Source organism: Salvia miltiorrhiza, chromosome 2 (genome assembly GCF_028751815.1).
Source record: "Salvia miltiorrhiza cultivar Shanhuang (shh) chromosome 2, IMPLAD_Smil_shh, whole genome shotgun sequence".
Taxonomy (NCBI): Eukaryota; Viridiplantae; Streptophyta; class Magnoliopsida; order Lamiales; family Lamiaceae; genus Salvia; species Salvia miltiorrhiza.
The window spans coordinates 32,853,314-32,867,309 of NC_080388.1; the positions used below are offsets into that span (position 1 = coordinate 32,853,314).

The 13,996-nt window shown below is 39.2% G+C and overlaps 1 pseudogene; it reads left to right on the plus strand.

Annotated features, from left to right (window-relative positions):
* The first annotated feature begins 1,587 nt into the window (after nucleotides 1–1,587).
* LOC131008322 (cysteine--tRNA ligase, chloroplastic/mitochondrial-like) lies at nucleotides 1,588–10,572 on the plus strand (annotated as a pseudogene).
* The last annotated feature ends 3,424 nt before the right edge of the window (nucleotides 10,573–13,996 follow it).

Here is a 13,996-nt window from a genome sequence, read left to right on the forward strand (position 1 = left end):
AGGTCTGCTCGCTTTAACTTGATGAGAGAAATCTTATCTTGTAGGATGAGCGAGGGCAGTCCTGTGCACGATCATGTCATGCATATGACAAATTTGTTTGACAGGCTTGATCTGCTAGGAGGGGGTATCGAAGGCGAAGCCAAGGTCGATATCATCCTCAATACTCTCCCCAAAACTTTTGAGCACTTCCGTCTCAATGTCGTTATGAGCAAAGTCAACTACACTCTTAATGAGTTGTTGAATGCTCTAGTTGCGGCAGAGGGAGTGATGGGCCGTGGGAAAGAGGTCCTTGTTGCTGCCAAGGGATCTACTTCTTCGTCGAAAGGCGGGAAAAAGAAGTGGAAAGGTCCAAAGGGCAAGCATGACAATGAGGCTAGTGGGAGCGGTAAAGCCAAAGTTGATGGCCCTACCGGCGGCGTGAACAAGCCAACGGCCAAGGGAAAGTGCTTCAAGTGCGGCAAGGTTGGGCATTGGAAGAAAGATTGTCCAGTGCTCAAGGCAAAGGGACAAGGTACGTCACAAGTTTTGGTAACAGAAACATGTTTAGCTTCGTTTTCTACTCATTCGTGGGTAGTGGATACGGGGGCAACTGACCATGTTTGTTACACCTTGCAGGGCTTCAAGCCAACAAGGGAACTGGCAAGTGATGAGATCACCATCTCCATGGGCAATGCGTCGAAGGTCGCAGCTGTTGCTATTGGAGATTTATCTTTATGTTTTGGTGATGACATTTTAGTTTTGAGAGATATTTTATATGTGCCGGAGTTTCGGCGGAACATAATTTCTGTTTCAAAGTTGTTTTTGAATGGATATTCTGTTACTTTTGATGGGGGTGTCTCTATCATGAGAGATAACAAGATTATTTGTTCTGGAATTTTGAACAACTCTCTCTATACTATTACATGTCCAATGAATAATTCTGTCCATGTTGCATCTACATCACAAATCTGTCCTAATCCGAATAAGAGGAAGTATTATTCTCATGAACAATATACGCATGCGTGGCACCTAAGGTTAGGCCACATCAATCTAAACAGGATCCAAAGGCTCGTTTCAAGTGGAATCTTGAAAGACTTTCAAGCTGTTCCATTTAGAACCTGCGAATCCTGTATAGAAGGAAAGATGACGGCAAGGCCTTTTAAGGCCAAGGGGAATAGGGCATCGCATGTGTTAGAATTGATTCATTCTGACTTGTGTGGACCGATGTCCACAAAGGCTCGTGGAGGGTATGAGTATTTCGTCACTTTCATTGACGATTATTCAAGATATGGGTATGTTTACCTACTTCGCTACAAGTCTGAATGCTTTGAGAAATTCAAAGAATTCAAGGCGGAAGTGGAGAAGAAGTTGGGTAAATCTATCAAGTCATTGCGGTCTGATCGCGGTGGCGAATACCTCGGAAACGAATTCTTGCAATACTTGTCAGATTCTGGGATTACATCCCAATTGACTGCACCTGGTACTCCCCAACAGAATGGTGTAGCGGAGAGAAGAAATAGAACTCTTTTGGAAATGGTGCGATCTATGATGAGTTATGCATCGTTGCCTATTTCGTTTTGGGGATATGCCTTGGAAACAGCGGCTTACATGCTGAATCTAGTGCCGTCCAAATCTGTGCCTAAGACTCCCATTGAACTATGGTCAGGTCGAATACCTAGCCTGAGCCATGTGAGGATATGGGGTTGTCCTGCATACGTGCTTGACAAAGAGGCAAGAAAGTTGGATCCTAGATGCGAGGTAATGCTGTTTGTAGGATATCCAAAAGAAACGAAAGGTGGTTATTTTTATAATCCTAAGGATCAGAAAGTGGTTGTTAGCACCAACGCACGATACTTGGAACAGGATTTTATAAATAATCACAAGTCTAAGTCCGAGATTGTCCTTCAAGAAATCGAAGGCAATGGACAGGCGAATCCATCACCCCAGCCAAGTGTGCAAGTGAATGCACCACAGGACACTGCACAAACCATTGTCACAACTGTACCACCACCGCTTCGTCGTAGTGGGAGGGTTGTAGTTCAACCCGATCGATTTATGTTCTTGGGAGAATCTTCGGATCTACTCCCTGTTGATGAACAAAAGGATGTCGACCCTGATAACTATAGACAAGCGATGAAAGATCAAGATGCAGATTCTTGGTACGAGGCCATGGTTTCTGAGATAGAATCCATGGGTGCTATGGATGTATACGAGAAGACCGAACTACCAGATGGCTTTTTAGCTATAGGTAGTAGGTGGGTATACAAGAGAAAGAGAGATTCGGATGGTGAAGTCGCAGCTTTTAAAGCTAGACTGGTGGCGAAAGGTTATACCCAGGAACAGGGTATAGATTATGATGAGACCTTCTCGCCGGTTGCCATGCTCAAGTCTATCCGAATACTCCTTGCCATAGCAGCCCACATGAACCTTGAGATTTGGCAAATGGATGTCAAGACCGCTTTCCTAAACGGTTTCCTTGAAGAAGGAAGGGACATCTATATGCAGCAACCTGAAGGGTTTGTGAAGAAGGGCGAAGAGCATCTTGTGTGGAAGCTTAAGAAGTCCATTTATGGACTTAAGCAAGCTTCGAGGTCATGGAACAAACGTTTTGACGAGGTCATTAAATCCTACGGATTTACTCGTTGTGAGAACGAAAGTTGCGTGTACCGTTTAGATGCCAATGGTGACGTGGTTTTCCTTGCACTTTATGTAGATGATATCCTCCTCATTGGCAACAATGTTGAGCTATTATCGGACATAAAGAAGTGGTTATCCGAACAGTTTCAAATGAAAGACTTAGGAGATGCAGCGTACATCCTGGGGATCAAGGTCGTTTGTGATCGCCAGAAAAGGATGTTGAGCTTATCTCAAGCGTCTTACATTGATACTGTGATTGCTCGTTTTAGCATGCAAAATGCCAAGAAAGGCTTGCTACCTTTTAGACATGGCATTCCTCTTTCTAAGGACATGTGTCCTAAGACGCCTAGTGAGGTTGAGGAGATGAGGAAGATACCCTATGCTTCCGCCGTAGGTAGCCTCATGTATGCGATGCTATGCACGAGACCTGATATTTGCTATGTCGTTGGCATGGTTGCAAGATATCAGTCGAACCCTGGACCAGGACACTGGACTGCGGTAAAGCATATTCTCAAGTACCTGAAACGGACTCGAGATTATAGGCTAGTTTACCAGTCAGACAGTCTATTTCCTTTGGGTTACACCGATTCGGATTTCTAGGCTGACCGGGATGAGAAGAGATCTACCTCTGGTTATGTGTTTACCTTGGGAGGTGGAGCCGTATCGTGGCGGAGTGCAAAGCAGAAGTGCATTGCAGACTCCACCATGGAAGCCGAGTATGTAGCTGCTTCGGAAGCTGCTAAGGAGGCTGTATGGTTCCGGAACTACCTCTTGGATCTAGGAGTGGTCCCTCATTTGCCTAAGAGTATCATAATTTATTGTGATAACTCGGGTGCAGTGGCAAATTCTAAGGAACCCAGGAGCCACAAGGCGTCAAAACACATAGAGAGAAAGTACCACATCATACGAGAAATCGTAAACAGAGGAGATGTGCTAGTAGAGAAGATTGATACATTGGAGAACCTAGCTGATCCTTTCACGAAAAGCTTACCGCAAAAGACCTATGAGAAGCATGCTCGAGGGATGGGATTGCGGTTGATGCCACCCACTTAGAGAAAAACTTTCAGTATAAGTGGGAGAGATGAAGTGAAGTCTTGTAATAGCTAGTATTTAGACACATTGTATACTAAAAGTTTTGCTTTAGTATAAGTGGGAGATTGTTGGATTTGTATACTGAAAGCAAGAACTTTATGCTTGTATACAATGATTCCTGTTATTCACTATTCTTATCTCCTATCTGATTGTGTTCATGATTGCATATGTATGTTCTTTATCTCTGTATAAGTAGATTATATGGTGTGTTGTAGATCACAGAAGACCATATAATTGGAATAACCTTAAGAGATATAATATGATCACAGCCGAAATAACTCTAGGACAAGTTATTGGTTTAGGCTGCAGTATAGATGGAAGTAGTTTGTCTTGGCTACTTGTCTATACTGGTACGTCATTACGTATTGATAGGACCAACAGTTGAGATGTATTCTTCTATCTGACTTAAGTGAAGAATCAAGATCTCGGTGACTCATAAATCTTAATACTAATAAGTATTCAGATATATATGTTAATTCGTATATCACTTTGACTTACTATGGGCGAGAGTTAAATACTAACTCGAGTACTCTGTATCTTGGGTGATAGCGGTTAATATATGATATTTGATTATCTGTATTAGTACCCGTATCCGGTATAGGATAATGACATCCCCTTAAGGAGCTCAATAAGGTTTATTACGCTAAACCCTGCAGGTTGATTAAGTTCAGGCGTAATAATAAAGATTGAGTGGTACTGCTTAAGGAATTATTAAGAGATTAATTAATTTAAGCTGTCAGAGCTCTAATTAATTAATGGATGTCGGATATTTTAAATACGGAGATTTAATAAGTCTAAATACAAGCCCCGACTCATCACCGGCAATAAAGGGGTAAGTCAGTATCGGTTCTCTAGTGGAATGAACTGATATTTATAAATTAATTATGGTCTGGGCTGACCATAGATAAATTAATTTATTTGAGGCCCATCTTTATTCCTTGTATCTGGTCCCTGGGCTGGCCCAATGTCTCCTAGCCCAAGTAGGGCAGAAATCGCCTATCACAAAGAAAGAAGCGCCCCATACGTATTTAATTCTCTATTAAATACAGCTGTCAGCTCTCAGGAAAATACACTGATAAAATTAGGGTTTTTGAGAGCAGAGGAGGCGCAGAAAAACGTGAGAAGCTTTTCTGTCTTGGGAATTTCCATAGCTCGTTGTCCATCCAACGTTGGGAATTGAGCGGGATACAGTCGAGAAGATCAGAGCTGGAGTCTGAATCATTCGACGCGATCATCAATCATCTGTGCATCCAATTCTCAAGTAAGTATCTCCTAACACCTAAGTGCAGCTGTTAAATTCATAGGAGCATGTTAGGAATTAATCGTTGTATGATGAATTAATAATAATCCAAGAAACGATCATCGGGCAATCGAGTATTAATTCAATTTAATATTCCTTCATGGTGAGCCCTGGATATGATCTGTCTTGAGTGAAAACAGAAGCCTAAACACATGAGAGATTGAGTGCTGGAAAGGATAACTTATAAATTCTCAAGTTCGAATTTTGACCATCTGATAATCAGTGCACTTTTACTCTCCTTGTTCAAAAATTCTTGTTTTAGCCATGATGCTCTCTATAGTGTTTTTCTTCCTTTATGTTGACCTGTGTCTTGAGTCTTGTTTCTGTCTTTTCTGGGCAAGTTGCGCGTGCATGCTTGAGGACAAGCATGGTTAAAGTGTGTGCGTGTGACGAGCCCAAGTTTTGTGCTCTTTTTCTTTATTGTGTCTAGGTCTAGATCGAGTCTTTGTATGTGTTTTTGCTTGTTTTGTGTCTGGGAGGACACTTGTTTGGCAGGACCTCGTGGATGCTATAATGGGTAAAATAGAGCAAATCTGATAAGAAAATGGAAGCCACCTCAATGATCAAGTCTAACGAAGCCTGCAGGTTGGATGCAATCCAAAGATCGAGAGTCACATTTGCTGACCTGCTGGGCATGATGTTGATCGAGTAAGTAGTACCGCTCAGAGGAGGAGTTCTATTGCGCCCTGGGCAGTTGGAGCTATTTTCGGGAGAGAGTGTTGCAGCTAAGGCTATTTGCCGCTAACCAAGAGGTTGGCCTAACTTACGCTCAGAAATCAGCATCCACCACGAGAGGTATCGAGGGCATGTAGAAGGGCAGAATGAAGATAAGAATGGTGAACAAGGGAGCAATACATCATGACCAGACGTCCAGAGCTAGATGCTGACGTGGCAGATCCGGTGCATGAAGAAGATGCACGGGAATATTCATTTTCCCATGCGCTGAGAAGATATGAATGAAAACTTGAAGATATGAACGGATCAAATGGAGGAGTTTTATCAAAGGTAAAGTCCTTGCACTTGTGGACTCTATCTCGGGCAGAAAAAGAACACTCCAGCCAGAGTTGGATTCTCCAAAACCCTAATTGCATGTTGGCCTTTGGCCCACACCTGGATCCCTATATATACATGTTCCCATTTTATTTTGTGAGAGCGAAGAGTGTGTGCATGAACTAAGGAGTAGGGCTAGTACTGAAAAAAAAAATCTTTATTTTCTGCATTTAGTTTATGTTTAAGTCTCGGTTTGGGCAAGACGTTTAGTTTATGCTTTATGTTGGCAGCGTAGCATCCTGCCCAATTTCCCCGTATTAAGTAATTTTACTTTATTTTATTTCCATGTCTTATTTATCTTTTGTTTTCGTAATTTACTTTATGTCTAGCTAAGTTTATAAATTTGGACAAGGCATAGATGATGTAGATATGAACTTATAAATTCGTGAGGTTTAATTGTGTGCTTAAATAATTGCATGTTGTGTTCCCGAAGTGCTGGGCATTATAACCAAGTGTCTAATTCGACTTGATTAGTTAACAAGCCATTAATTAATCGAGTAGACTTAGATCACCAATAAATCAAGATTATAGGGTGTGTACGATCACTGTGCGTCTTGAGAATATTTACGGGCACGGGAGATTGAAGTAGACTACGGTCTGCCTAAGTTCAATATCGGGCTTATCTAGGTTTAAATGCTCCTCGGTTTAATTGCATGCTCTGAAGTGTCTGTCCTATTGCATGGTTAGGTCGGGATGGTTTAATGGTATAGGGTGTCCCTTATCTTAAACACACTTAAGAATAGATTTTCTTAGATGATGGAAGTGCACGTGACAAGTGATAATGAGGGCATAGGCCATTGGTAAGTTATAACCGGTAGACACAATATTGTAATGAATATCTTGACCAATGAGCGAGTGTAAGAGATTATCCACAGATTCGACGTCTTGACCAGATTGTCTTTTATTATTGATATTTATGTTCAGTGTTTTCAGTTTATTTTATTATTTCAAGTAAAGTTGAGTTTAGTCCCGAGAGGTGTCTCGTGACCAGGACGATAATCTACCCCAACCTTTTTCTTATTTTTGTTTGTGACAAGAGACAAGATGCACCAACTCCCTGTGGGATAGACCCTTGCTTACCATTAGGCACTACGCCTGTTATTGGCAAGGTTATAAATTTATTTGTACGTTGACCAATACGACAACTTCGATTAAAACCCGAAGTAAGGTTGCGTCAGTGTGAGTCCTTTTCAATTTAAGTGTTCATTATTTATATCTTTTTTTAGATATTTTTCTCTTTCGAACTAAGCTACATAGAGAGGATTTCTATGGTATCAGCTTGTATTGTTTTGGGTTGGTAAAAATATAAATTTACCCAGAATAAATCTTGCAATTTGTAACTAGTTCGTGTTTTTCCTCAAACAGAACTGTGTCTCCGAATAAATGCTCATATACCTTAATGTTTTATTGGCAACAGCTATATTATGCCGTAGATATTCAAGGATATTCATTTTATTAAATTTGACAATGCTTTAGAAACCCATGCTATAAATGGAATAGATAATGATGAGTTAAACCTCAATGCTTCTTTTTTTATTTTTTCCAACTTAATGCAATCTCAGTGCAATCTATTAAAGTCTTACTTGTGGCTGTTGCATGAAAATCTCTTTCATAACTCAGAAAATGGGAATGAGCTTGGGGCTTCCAAGAACAATTTTGTATGTTACCGTTTGCATATTTTGCAGGCTGCTGTCTGGGATAGTCCATGGTCCTGGAAGGCCTGGATGACATATCGAGTGCAGTGCTATGAGTGCTACTTATTTAAGTTATTCTTTCGACATACATGGTGGTGGAATGGTTCTTGTTTTTCCCCATCATGAGAATGAGATTGCACAAAGTTGTGCTGCCTACCATGAAAGTAGTGTGAGCTATTGTGTCCATAATGGATTTGTGACCATTGATTCTGAGAAGATGTCTAAATCTCTTGGCAATTTTTCTCATATTGTGCACACATTCGATGCTAAACTGTATTAACATATCATGATTCGGTTCATATATAGTTTTTATTGCTTCTAACTATAGTAGTTGGGTCACTTTTTTCTATAATTATTTTTCAGGTGCTAGAACTTTATCATCGACTACTGGCTCTGAGGCTTTTTCTTATGGGAACTCACTATCATTCCCCTCATTAATTACTCAGACCTGCGGCTTGAAAGTGCTTCAAACCGTGTTTTCTATATTTATATATCAGGTACCACAAGGATCAACTCATGACTAGACATGACAAGTGACAACTATTCCATAACTTTCTTCCATTTTGTACATATATATTTTTTCTCTTGCCTTCTCTGTAATTATTCTGGCCTTCTCCATTCTAGTTTTATTTGCTTTGGCCATTCATCACTGAGAGTAAAATGCATGCATTATCTACTCTTCAAATAATTTTATTAGGGCATCCTCAGGGCTCAGCTCTACTATAGAGCAGCTTTTAACACCAAAATAGCGCATAATTTTAGTTAATCTCTAGTTGTCTGTTATATTATACAGCAAAAAAAATCAAAAAGATATACTCCCTCCGTCTCACAAAAACATGACCGTTTTTCCATTTTGGGGTGTCTCACAAAAACATGAACCTTTCTATTTTAGTACATCATGACCCACCACTACTTTTCCTTAATGAGAAGAGATTCAGTGTCCCACAATTTTATGTGTACCACTGTGTCCCATGCTTATATCTATTATTTTAAAAATATTTTTTATAAAAATAAAATTTATTATAATACTATGGATTATATTTAATTTTTATTTCAAAAAATTAAATTTTTTAAAAAGTATATACCGTGATTTTGAATTTATCAACCTATTATTAGCTAATAAAAGTGAAATTAAATAATAAAAAATAATTATATACCCCAGATTGATGGAATAAACCCTAGTTAATAATCACAAAATTAAACTAAAGCATATAAAGTTGAGAGTGAAGAAAAAAAATATAACAAAACACATAAAATTGAAAGTGGAACACAAAGTGGGATATAAAGTGTGGTACATTGAATCTCACTCCTTCCTTAATTAATTCATTACTCTCACAACACCTTTTAAAGTGGGACCCATTTTCCATTAACTTTAACTCTCAACTAACATTTCTTAAAACTCGTGCATTTCTCTTTGTTCATGTTTTTGTGAGACGGAGGGAGTATTTTTTAATTAGTTTGTTCTTGATTAATATGTGAAATTTATTGTAATTAATGCAAAATTAATACTACAATATACTGTAACAATAATAAATATAACAATAATGCATAAAAGGGAAAAAAATAGCGCATGGCTATAGTGTTGTGCAAGATTTAGCACAACACTGTAGCAATCTCCATTTTAAAGCAGAAAAGTGGCACATGCTTGGAGAGGTTGGAAACTTCAAAAAAGCGCTAATAGCTATTTTAAAGCTCCCATTGGAGATGATCTTAGGTCAAATTCTCAATTGACGTGAGTTTATTTAGATGCAGACATTACATAATTGTGAGAGTATCACGGCCCATCATGATGAGGCTAGTCTGAAGGATTCAATTCCCTCAAAAATCACAACCTGCATCAACAAATTTCAGGATGAATGCTTGATATCAATGTCAGATGATCTTCATACTACTACTGTAGCTTTGGCGGCAATCTCCGAACCACTGAAAATCATGAATGATCTCTTACATACCCGAAAGGTACTTGAGCAAGAAACTATAATCGTGATTGCAATTTCAACACCTCACTAACTTCTGGCAATGTCTGAAGCACCCTTTTATTTTGTCTCCAAGTTAAATTAGTTTATGCAGCATGATCGTTTTTTTCGTATTGCAAGTGAATGTGGGTCGAATAGAGTCAATTGCTGCATTAGAAAAGACAGTAAAAAATATTCTTGCTATCTTGGGACTTTTACCAGATAGTTACTTCGAGGTAAAATGAGCTATTCTCTCTTGGTGTTTAATGCATGTGTACATAATGTGTTGGCGGTTTATATGTATGCTCTGAAGTCAGAAGCGTGCAAAGTTGAGAGAGGATGAGGTTTTGCACAAGATTGAAGAAAGGAATGCTGCAAGAGAGCATAAAGAGTATTCGAAATCTGATGCAGTTCGAAAAGATTTGGCAAGTGTAGGCATTGCACTCATGGACAGCCCATAAGGCACAACTTGGAGACCGGCTATTCCTCATTGCAAGTGAATGTGGGTCGAATAGAGTCAATCGCTGCATTAGAAAAGATGGTCAGAAATATTCTTGCTATCTTGGGACTTTTACCAGATAGTTACTCCGAGGTAAAATGAGCTATTCTCTCTTGGTGTTTAATGCATGTGTACATAATGTGTTGGCGGTTTATATGTATGCTCAGAAGTCAGAAGCGTGCAAAGTTGAGAGAGGATGAGGTTTTGCACAAGATTGAAGAAAGGAATGTTGCAAGAGAGCATAAAGAGTATTCGATATCTGATGTAGTTCGAAAAGATTTGGCAAGTGTAGGCATTGCACTCATGGACAGCCCATAAGGCACAACTTGGAGACCGGCTATTCCTCTGGCGTTGCATGACCAATAATTTTACTTAAATCCAATCTTCTATTTCAAAATTAATTTACGATATTATATTCTTCAATACAGGATCTTACCATTTTTTATATATTTCAACTTATATATAGAGCTAATATATAAAACTATCCACTTTCATATTGTAAAATTAAAATCTAGCCTATCAAATAAAAATGATAAAAGTGGCCAGTTTTTGAACAAAAAGTCAAAAATACCCCTCCCTTAAAATATTAAAAAATGGTCAATCAAAAATACTCTCTCTTCTCTCTCTCTACTCTCTCTCATTTCATCTCCCTATCCACAGTTGCATTTCATCTCTCTCTCGACAGTCGCCGGCCACCGCCTCCGCCGCCGCCGCCTGAAATTCCTGGCGAGGCAGCTCCCCCGGCGAAGTCGCCGCCGCTGCCTGAAATCTCCTCTCTCTCTCTCTCCCCCAACAATTTCACCTTCTTCTCCGCCAAAGCCTCCTCATCAGGCGGAGCTCGTTCCCTACTTCGCGGTGACCGCGTTTGAGCTCGACCGTGATTAACGGTGTGATTCGACTGCGGATCCTCCATTGCCGTCCAAGTAGGGTAGATTTGAGCTTTTTTTTTCGACGGCTGATTTGGTCAAGCGCCAGGCTGGCCTCGACGGCCAACGCCGCCATGTCGGAGGCGGCGAGGCGATACTGAAGCTTGGCGGTAGGGAGGACGAAATAAATCTGAGCGGCGTTGAGTAAGTCGTTATGGGCGAGGGATGAGATGAAATCGTCGAAGTAGAGACGGTCGGAGTTGCAGAGAAAGAAGGAATTTGGGGATAAATTTAGGGATTGGAGTGCTTGGGAAGCGGTTATGGGAAGAGAGAAGAGGCGCAATTCATCGGTGATGGCGACCACGTTAGCGAATGAATGGGATTAATTTGGGATTGATAGTGAATGAATGGATGATAATTTCCTTGTCTAACTTTTCCTTGGTGCCTTTTTTTCTCATATTTGCTACAATAATGAGTTTATAACTAGATTGGGCCATTTCACAATCGTGGAGCTACTGTTGTCATTTGCTGCCAATTTTGGGAAATTTCCTTTAGAGATATGTAGAATTTATGTAGTTTAGATCTCTCTCTCTCTCATGCTCATTGGTAGAATTTTTTTATGAGAAACAGACTAAATTTCTTGTATTTTTTTTATTGTTTTTGAATTCACAATCAGATTTATGAATTCACACCTTAATTTTCTTGAATTCACGACCACGTCTATGAATTTACAATTTAATTTTCTTGAATTCACGACCACGTCTATAAATTCACAACTTAATATTTTTTAATTCACAACCAGATCTATGAATTTACAACTTAATATTCCTGAATTCACACCCAGATCTATGAATTTACAACTTAATATTCCTGAATTCACACCAGATCTATAAATTCACAACTAAAACTCGAATTCACAACCAAAATAAATTCTAGTTTCTGTTGTGAATTCAAACTTTAAAAACTCAAATTCACAACTACTTGAATTCACAACCAAAATATAATTTATTTGTCAATTGAATTCTGGTTATGAATTCGACTGGTTGTGAATTCACAACTAAAAAATTCTGATTGTGAATGACTGTTTATAAATTCACAACCAAAAAATTTTGGTTGTGAATTCACAATCAAAAAATTCTGATTGTGAATTAAATTTTGGTTGTGAATTCGACTGGTGTGAATTCACAACCAAAAATTTTTGGTTGTGAATTCACAACCAGTAAAATTACAATCAAAAATTCTGATTGTGAATTAAATTCTGGTTGTGAATTCGACTCTGTGAATTCACAACAGAAAAAAATTAGTTGTGAATTCCACTAGTTATGAATTGCGCAAATTTTTATAGAGGTGATGTTTAAAGGGTAAAATGGTAACAATGGCCATTTTTAAAATTTTTTATCTTAGTGGACAACTTTTAATTTTACTAAACCAAATAGACCATTTTAAAAAGAAACAATAGGGCCGAATGGCCCTATTCAACATACAACATCAAATTTTGTCCACCATTTGAAAAAATATAAATTTTGGCCATTTTTTGTATGTCATGACTATTCTACCCTTCTCTCTCTCTCCTCTCTCTTTCTCATCTCCCTCTCTCTGCTCCAGCGGCTCCTCTCTCTTTCTCATCTCCTTCTCTCTCTCTCTCTCTCCAGCGGCTGCGCGGCAGCGGCGCCGAGCTTGGAGAATTCGTCGGAGCTCTCGCGGCGGTGGTGGAGGAGATCCTCCCTCTCTCTCTCTCCAGCGGCTGCCGCTCTCTCCTCTCTCTTTCTCATCTCCCTCTCTCTCTCTCCAGCGCGCGGCAGCGGCAGATCTGGTCTGATGTGGCGGCGGCGGTGGATCTGATCTGATCGTTGCGCCGCCTCCTCCATCGGCAGATCTGATCTCCGCCTCCTTCGATTTCAGCCATGGCAAATCTGATCTGATCTGTGTGCTGCACTTATGGCACTATTAGTGCCATAAGTGCACACTTCCCCCTAGGGTTTAGATATTCCATTTAGGGTTTAGATTATCCATTTGCGGTTTAGATGTTCCATTTAGGGTTTAGATGTTCCATTTAGGGTTTAAATGATGTTGTTGTTTCTGTATTTATGCTACACGTATGGCACTTATGGCACTATTAGTGCCATAAATGCCCAAAATGATTATTTTACTTGGTTTTATTTTGGATTTCCGTTGGCACTTATGGCACTAGTGCCAACGGAAATCCAAAATAAAACCAAAGTAAAATCTTGGCACTTATGGCACTAATAGTGCCATAAGTGCCTAACCCGACCCGGCACGCGACCCGCGTGCCTGATCCTACCCGGTCCGCCTCATTAAGGGTAAAATCGTCCAAATCAATAAAAATGGCCAAAATTTGTGTTTTTTCAATGCGTGGCCATAAATTGTGTTTTATGCTTCATTTTGGCTACTTCAAAATTTTACTCTTTTAAAAATCTACTCTTATAGACATGTATATATATATAAAGCTTAAACCATTTGTATTACGGAATGTGCCCAATACTCTAAAATGAAAATTGTAGGGTTTTAATTATGTATACTGCTATATCAAATTGAGTTCCAATTCCTATGATGTATTTCTGCTCCTCTTCGTAAAAAGAACAAGGTTAATTGCCTTAATACACATCTTTTTGCCAGTTTTTAGTTTTGTACAAGAATTTTCAATTTCTTGCAAAAAAATTTACATCATAATTTCTCACAATTAAACAATCCGGCCAAATACAAGCTAATGTGGCAGCGGTAGTGTCCATTAATAAATGAGTTAATTGGCTTAAACTTCTCTTTTTCTTTTTTCTTTTTTTTGTCTTCGATTTTTGTTTTTTTGCATACGAACTTAGTCATGTTAATTGTCTGAAAAAAAAAAAATAGTCATATTAATCTTACATCAACTTTGATTTGCTCGGATTGTTAAGTCTAAAAAAATT